Here is a 9,243-nt window from a genome sequence, read left to right on the forward strand (position 1 = left end):
CAATCAAAGGTAAGGGTTAAATATCTCTTGATGGTAAACATAACACTGACAATGTCTACTATGTTGAAGGATTAAAGCATAATCTTTTAAGTGTTGGTCAATTAGTTGAGAAGGGATTTCAGTTACAATTTAAAAATGGAAAATGCAAAATCATGAATAGAACTAGTTTGGAAATTGCAATCGGTAATCAGACTAGAGGCAATATCTTTCATTTGAATAATAGTGAAAAGGCATGCTTAATTGCACACATAGATGAAAGTTGGTTATGGCATAAGAGACTATGTCATGTAAATTTTGATTGGATGGTAAAAATTAGTACTTCTAAGGCAGTTAGAGATCTACCTAAAATTGTGAAACCTCAAAATACAATTTGTAAGGAATGTCAATTTGGGAAACAAGTTAGAGCTAGTTTCAAAAGTATTCTAGAAAAATCCAATAATGCTCTTGACTTAATTCACACTGATTTATGTGGTCCAGCTAGAACTAGAAGCTTACAAGGTGATAGATATTTTATGCTAATTATTGATGATTATTCTAGAATGTGTTGGGTTACTTTTCTTAGAGAGAAGTTAGAAGCACTTGGAAAGTTCAAACTATTCAAGGCAATGGTTGAAAATAAAACCGGTAAGAAAATCAAATGTTTAAGATCAGATCAAGGAGGAGAATTCACATCTAAGGACTTTACTACATTCTATCAAGTGAATGGAATCAGAAGACAGTTATCAGCACCTCGGACACCACAATAGAATGGAGTTGTTGAAAGGAAAAACATAACTATCTTGGATGCAGCTAGAAGTATGTTATCAAAAGCAAATCTACCACATGTGTATTGGAGAGAGGTAGTTAGCACTTCTATCTATACATTCAACAAAGTTCACATCCAAGGTGAAACTGGTAAGACCCCTCATGAACTATGGTTTGGTAATACTCTTACTCTTAAGTAATTCAAAATTTTTGGAAGTAAATGTTATATTAGAAGAGATGAGTATATTGGCAAATTTGATCCTAGAAGTGATGAAAGAATATTTCTTGGTTATCCATCTAAGAGCAAGGTATATAGATGTTTTAATAAAAGATTGCAGAAAATTGTTGAGAGTACAAATGTAAAGATTGATGAACAATTCAGAGGAACTTCAAGGTATATAGACTCTGAACCGGCAACAAAAATTGTGACAAATGAAATGGTACAAAATGAAGATACAATTACCCCGGTATCATCAGAAGATTCCACAATAATTGAAGAACAACAGTAAACTAAGACACCCCGATATGTAAGATTGAATCATTCTGAAGATCAGATAATTGGAAATAAATTTAAAGGAGTTATGACAATAGGAATATTGGTAAATGAAGAGGTATGTCTTATTTCTCAAATTGAACCATCATCTATCAATGAGGCATGTGAAGATAAATTTTGGATTAAAGCTATGGAAGAAGAATTAGGACAAATTGAGAAAAATAATACTTGGACATTAGTTCCCCGCCCTAAAGATAAAAATGTAATTGGAAATAAATGGGTATTTAGAAACAAACTTGATGAAGATGGTAAGGTTGTCAAAAACAAAGAAAGATTAGTGTGTAAGGGATATTCTCAGAAAGAAGGAGTTGATTACAATGAAATCTTTGCACTGGTAGCCAGAATTGAGGCAATTAGATTATTCTTAGCTTTTGCAGCTCACAAGGATTACAAAGTTTATCAAATGGATATTAAATGTGCATTTTTGAATGGAGATCTTGAAGAAGAAGTATATATTGAACAACCTGATGGATTTTCTTTGACAGATGACAATGATATGGTTTGCAGGTTAAGAAAAGCTCTATATGGATTGAAACAAGTCCCAAGAGCTTGGTATGCAAGGTTGGATAACTATCTTTTGAAGATTGGTTTTACTAAAGGAAATGCAGATAGTAATTTATACTACAAAGTAACTAATGATGACATCTTGATTATTGAAGTATTTGTTGATGATATAATCTTTGGAGGAGAAGATGGATTATCTAAGGAATTTTCTCTTGAAATGCAGCAATAATTTGAAATGTCTATGATTGGAGAAATAAAATTCTTTGTAGGTTTGCAAATTTCTTAGACTGATAAAGGTATATTTTTGAGTCAATCCAAGTACTTGAAAGAATTACTAAAGAAATTTGGGATGGAGAACTCTAAACCGGTAAGCACACCCATGACTACAAATGACAAATTATCTCAAAGGGATGAATCTACACCTGTTAATCCATCTAGATACAAATCTATGATAGGAGGTTTACTGTATCTGACACAAGCCAGGCCTGATATTATGAATGCAATATGTATTGTTTCTAGATTTCAGAGTAATCCTAGGGAAAATCATGAATCAACAGTGAAAAGGATTTTTTGGTACTTACAAGGCACAACAAATCTTGGATTATGGTATCCTAAAGATGAAAATTTTGATCTATGTGCATACATAGATGCAAATTGGGCAGGAGATATAGATGATAGAAAGAGAACCACTGGAGGAGCATTCTTTCTTGGAAAGAGATTAGTTTCTTGGTTGAGTAAGAAATAGAGTTGTACATCTTTATCAATTACAGAATCAGAATATGTTGCTGCACCAACTAACTGTACACAGGTATTATGGCTTAAGCAAATGTTGAAAGACATAAAGGTAAAATGCAAGGAACCTATTACTATATACTATGATAACACTGCAGCAATTGATATATCTAAGAATCCGATATTACACTCTAAAACAAAACATGTTTCTATGAAACTGAATTTTCTAAGGGAAAAAGTCAAAGAAAAGGAGATAAAATTGGTGTATGTGAATACTAAAGAACAGCTTGCAGATATTTTCACAAAACCTTTGCCTAAGGAGGCTTTTGAGTATCTCAGAGATCAACTTGGAGTCATACCTCCACTGGTAGAGACCTGGACAATTGATGATTGTCATCAACCGGTAGAATTAAAAGACAAATCTTTTATTCCAGTATTTGATGAGGAAGCTACTTCTCAGGCGTAGTAGTTGGTATATTGAATTGGTTGGTATTTTGTATGAACTTGACCTTTGCGACTTTGGCATTTGATGTCAAAGGGGGAGAGATATCTATGGAAAAACACATTATCTTTTTTTAGAGAGATTTTAGGGGAGAGATTTTGAAAAACACATTTGAGAGATTGGTATTGTTACTCCCAGGGGGAGAAATAGAGATTGTTGGTTTTTGTATTTGGCATTTCTATTTTGGCACTTTGATGGTTTTTCCATCTTGTGTTGCCATCAATGCCAAAGGAGGAGATTGTTGGTATTTTGGTATGGTTTTGTCATTGATGTCAGCACCTACTAATACACCTACTTTGGAGATCTAGTAACATTTATCGGCAAGCAAGTAAACTGTGCAACAGTTACTGGTATATGGTTCACCGGCAGGATATATTGTTCACTGGTACCTGGAATGATATGGAAGACAATTGGCAATGTTGAAGACATCATGTGGACACTTTATTTTGAAGAAATAATCATTGGTATATTCATATTTGCATATTTTCTTTTACCGACAAATAGGTCCAGGTTATCTAGGGTTACACTGGCAGGTTTATCTTTTTCAAATCAGCATGGCACGCTATGGAGATGATTTATTATTGTTGTAAATGCATTAAGCCGACATGTTCAATCGGTTATTGCATTGGATATTATATTGTTTGTAAAATGTTTTTATTGTAATATCTTGTAGAGCCGACCTACTAAAATTGGTCTTAGGGTATGGTATAAATGTAAGATCTTATTTGTAAGATCAAGTGTGGAATGCAAAAAAGAATTAAGTGAAGGTATATGCGAGATCAAGTAGGGATATACACGAAGACATCATTTGAAGGTGAAGTTAGGTTTTTGTAGAAGCATATCAGCATTACATTGGTACTGAATCCAGCATATGAAGATGCTATTTTGAGTAGTACATTCTTATTAGATTTAACAAACCAACTGTAGTTAGTGTGACTCCCATTTTGTGATTGAGCAGTGAGCTCTAGGCTGTTGGCCTTTCTGCATGTGCAAACCCCATTTATGTACACATACTATCTACAGTAGTATTATTTGATTGTGGGTAAGGTTTCCCACCGTGGTTTTTCACCTTATAGGGTTTCCACGTACAAATATTGGTGTCATGTGTTGTGGATGATTTTATGTTTATGTTTCATGCATTAATCCTTACCGGTATAGCAATTTACTGTTAACACTGTCTACCGACATACTTAACTAGTTTACCGATATTAAGCATTAAGTTGGTTAATAAGTTTTTGGTTCAAATTTATTTGACAACTGATTCATCCTCCCTCTCAGTTGTCTCTGGGACCTAACAAAAACAATCACCAAGAGCATGGTATGAAAGATTGCACTCTTATTTGATTAAGATTATTTTTATAAGGACAAGTGAGAACAACAACACATACATGAAGAATGATGAAAATGGAATACTAATCTCAGCCACATTTGTTGATGATATTATATTTTGTGGAAATGCCTCTTTATGCAAGAACTTTGGAAATGAAATGAGTAGAGAATTTGAGATGTGATTAATCGGTGAGATAAAGTATTTTATAGGTTTATAGATACTGCAAATGAAAAATGAGATTTTCATTACTCAATCCAAGTACATAAAGGAAATCTTGAAGAAATTTGGAATGGAGGATTCAAAACCAGTAAGTACTCCTATGACTAACAACTATAAATTGTCAAAGAATGATGAATCTGCATCTGTTGATGAGACACTTTACTGATCCATGATTGGAAAGCTACAATATGTTGTTCACAGCAGACCAGCTATAGCACATATAGTAGGTATAGTTGCAAGATTCTCTGCAGATCCTAAGGAAACACACATGACAACAATCAAAAGAATTTTTAGATACTTGAAAGGCACAGAGGATTGTGGCTTAGTATATCAAAAAGGAAATGATTTTGATCTAAAAGTTTATACTGATGCTGATTGGGCAAGCAACATTGATGACAAAAAAAGCACAAGTGGAGGAGCTTTCTTTTTAGGAGAAAGACTAGTGAGTTGGCTTAGCAAGAAACAAGGATGTGTTTCACAGTCAACAACAAAAGCAGGATACATTGTTGCAGCATTGAATTGTACCAACATTGCATGGATCAAACAACTATTGGAAGGTATAAATGAGAAAGTTACTGAGCCAGTAACTATATTCTGTGACAATACTAGTGCCATTAATATTTCAAAGAATCCTGTTATGCACTCTAAGACAAAGCACATATCTATCAAATATCATTATCTTAGAGAAGAAGCTCAAGAGAAGAAAGTGGTATTGGAGTATGTTAGCACAAAGGAACAAATAGCAAATATCTTCACCAAACCACTACCAAGGGACACTTTTGAATATCTCAGAAGTAAGTTAGGGGTCCTACCCCTATCTTCTACTCACTGACCAAGTTCGGTGAAAGCATCAATCCGATGACTCTAATGAATATCTTTTGGGAGTTGATGCTGACTTATACACTTTAGGATGCTTTCTAAAGGTGTATAGGAAATAATACAGGAAATATTATAGGGAACAGGAATTGAAGACAAATGCTCTGACTAAGACTCAGTTGATACACAATAGAAAGAAATAACTTCTTATAGAAAGTAATTATGTTTTAGTTCTTTACTTTTTGGCATTGTTGTCAAAGGGGGAGAAGACTACTATAAAGAGGAAGAAGACCTATCAGGGGAGAAGACTAAAAGAAAACTGAGTAGACTAAAGATTGGAAAGAAGACTGAAAACAATAGAAGTCTAATGTATGGGGGAGAGCATTTCAGCATTTCAGAATCACACTAATCCGAATCTTTTAAGGTCAAATCAATTGGTTTTTCCATCAATGCCAAACGGGCAGATTGTTGGCAATATTGCATTATAACAGACAATGAAAGATTGTTGGCATTTCATAAGGATATTAAGAAGGTTGTTAATGATTATGGATATAACTGATTAAAGATGTTTATTGTCTTGATATTATTATTTTGTCATTGATGTCAAGAAATTGATTTTCTAATTCAGTATGATGTTGCCATATCTTGAGAAGTATGATATGAAAATTATAAAGATGTCAGTAAAAGACACAAGAAAGAATATGATGAATAAGGGGATGAATAAGGTATTCAATGGGCAACTAGTACTGAGTCAAACAATGATGAGATCATGATGTTTAGATTATTTTAACATCATACGTATGTTGCAAAATGTAAAGGTTAATACTATACTATGTTATCAAGCAAAGAACCTAGTCGGTAAACCCTAAGGAACTTAGTCGGTAAACCCTAAGGTTATCGCTATCGGTTAATGAAGGAAAAATGTCTACCGAGTGAAGTTTAGTATTCACCGAGTTGTTACCGAGTTGTAACCGAGCTATAACAGAATGCATTAAAAGTTTACATGCGTTATTTAATGAAGGAAGCTAATGAATTGGAACTGATCAATGATTGGTGATTCGTGAATGAAGTTTGTTAATGGATCTAAGGCAATGAAAAGTTGGCATGAAGATCTATAGCTCAGATTGAACAACAATACCCTGGCACAAGTTCCAAGACTAAAATACAAGTTCCAAGGCAGGGTAAAATGTTTTCAGATTGAAAGATGCATTGAACTTGGACAAGATTGAAGATCTGATGGCTATGATTGATCATGGAAAATGTGATCAAGGAGATTAAGCAGTTACCTAATTGTTTATAAATAGGAAACTATTGATAAACAATATATGTGGGCAAGTGTATCCACAGGGATGCTACATAGTGATTACCGAGCACAGAAGCTTGAAGACCTGTTTTGAATAACAGAGTATAGAAGCCCAACAGATAGACAAGATTAGTTCTATGTCTAGATTGTATTGAACAAATAAGAATATGCTTTAGCATTTTAGATATGAAGTTGCATACAGATTTTATTACTGTTATTTTATGAAAGTGACAGAAAATCTCTTAACTGAGTGGACTTAACAATCTTATTTGCAAAACCCTCTAGCAAGGTGACATTCTGATTGAGTGTTTGAAATCCTTTAACAAGGTCACTTCTAACAAGGTGAAGATCCTAACAGATCTGAGAAAAATCCCTTAACCGAGTCACATCTAGCAATGTGTTTGTAATCTTTAACATGATTTGCTTTTAACCGAGCATACTCTAGAAGAGTATATTTCTTAGTGGGTCCGAAATCCCATAGTGGTTTTTCCCTATTTGGGTTTCCACGTTAATTCTGGTGTTATGAGGTTTATGATGTTCATATGATTTTGAGTTTGCATGTTTAACAGTTTTGGTTATATTACTGAAATATATGTTACCAAGGTTGAATTTGATGTTTTTATGGAAGATTAAGTTTGTATGATTCACCCCCCCCTCTCATCTTGTTGGCTATTGAATCTGTACTTATATTAAGTATCAGAACTATCAATAAAAAATATTTCAAGCTCAGATCTGTGTTGTCTTTATGTTTGCATGTTGGTTTTCATTTTTAATTAGATAATCAAGGATTGTTTAATTAGATGATTTGCAAGCCAATTAATGGGACTGTTTTAAGTATTTTTCTCAAGGAGGAAAATTAAATATACTTAATTCATCTTCATTGATATTAGTATATTCACAAGAATTTGATGACTAGGTCTAGTACAAATTGGAAGTCTGTGTATATTAGGCATATACAAATTTATTAGATAAAAAATAGTGGTATGTATATGAATTCTATTGTTGGATTTCAGTCTGGTTTTTGATGACTCTGATGCCTAGACAAGGAACTAGTTTAAATTGCTAGTATTTGTGGAATCTTTGTGGTCCTATATAATCAAAACATATGTTTCATTCATGTTTGGTTTCACTAAATTGAAGGACTTTGCAGAAATTTGCACTGGTTTTCTGTAAACCATTTGCTAGGTTGTGAGAAAGGAGTCACAATTAGGCTCACCCGCCTAAGCTTTGTAAAGCTTAAAGTGTAGGAGGTTTTTCCTTGTAAACCTTGTTAATGTTTTCTTGTTTCCTATTCTTGTTTTTCTCTTCTTGTGTAAACAAAGGCATAATTTATGAGGAGAAAACAACGTAGTCAGAAATTAAGACCAATAAGAAATGGTGACTTTGCTTTGGAGTCATATAAGATAAGTCTTATAATGCATATCAATGTTTGCATTGCATAAGTTTTTAAAATCAAATATCCTATGGTCTCTGTGAAATGTTATTGACCTTGTATTTACCCAAGTCCCTATAATAGTCTTTTACCCATCACAACATTGTTTAAATCTTTCTCTGAGAGTAACATTTTCATTCTATAGTATCTTGTGAGTGAGATACTGTGTTCAAAATATTTTAAATTCCAAAGTAATTGGGTGGTAACCCTAAAAGAAAGGAAAAACTAGTGCTCTTTTAATATAATCGCAAATCACTTCATGAAAGTTTACATAATGCAGAGAGGAAGGAATAGTAGGTCCTACATGAAGAAGAACCCTCAAGAGAAGCAACAAGAAGGATTGCCTGAACCAGTCTGGAAAGGTTGGAAAAGAATAGTTATACATGAACCCATTAATTCTTCATGGAGATAGAAAAGAATCCATATGAGTAAGTCCACCGGATGACTAGTCTATGCAAATTCTAATACATCGTCTCATGGATCTGAACAAGATATTATGGGTTTTCATATGGGCTTGTTCAGTACTAATGAGGATATTCAAACTTTCCATCAAAGATTGTCTCATACTAGCACTTCTGGGAGAGATAAGAATAGCTCCAATGTGAGGGTGGACCCTTTTCCCCAAACTATAGATGAAAATGTGAGCTTGATTGACATTAACCATATCAATATATCAAATTTAGAGGAAATCTTTCTAGACCCAGATGAGGTTTCCCAAGAAATTGAGGTCCTAAATAAAAGAGTCTACCAGTTAATTTCCTTAAGAAAACAAAAGGAAAAGGAGAAAGAAAATGAAACTAGGGAAAAACTTATTGAGAGAGATAGGTTGTTGAGACAGATTGCAAATCTTAAGTTATTCACTCAAGAAGAGCCTAAAAGTAAGGAAGAGGGCCCTTTTATTAGAGTGAACTTGACTGCCAAAATTAGTTCTGCACCCAAAATTGTTGTGCAAACTGATAGGGACGTTCACAGTGATCCACAACCTACCAAAATTTGTACTGACAAGGGAAAATAGAAGGTTTTAGAGACTGGAGCTGGTTCCAAAACTATAGATGTAATATTAGGAAGTGGAAGGGTACCTCATGGAATGTCCTTGCATGAGATTGAA

Source organism: Cryptomeria japonica, chromosome 7 (assembly GCF_030272615.1).
Source record: "Cryptomeria japonica chromosome 7, Sugi_1.0, whole genome shotgun sequence".
NCBI classification, from domain to species: domain Eukaryota; kingdom Viridiplantae; phylum Streptophyta; class Pinopsida; order Cupressales; family Cupressaceae; genus Cryptomeria; species Cryptomeria japonica.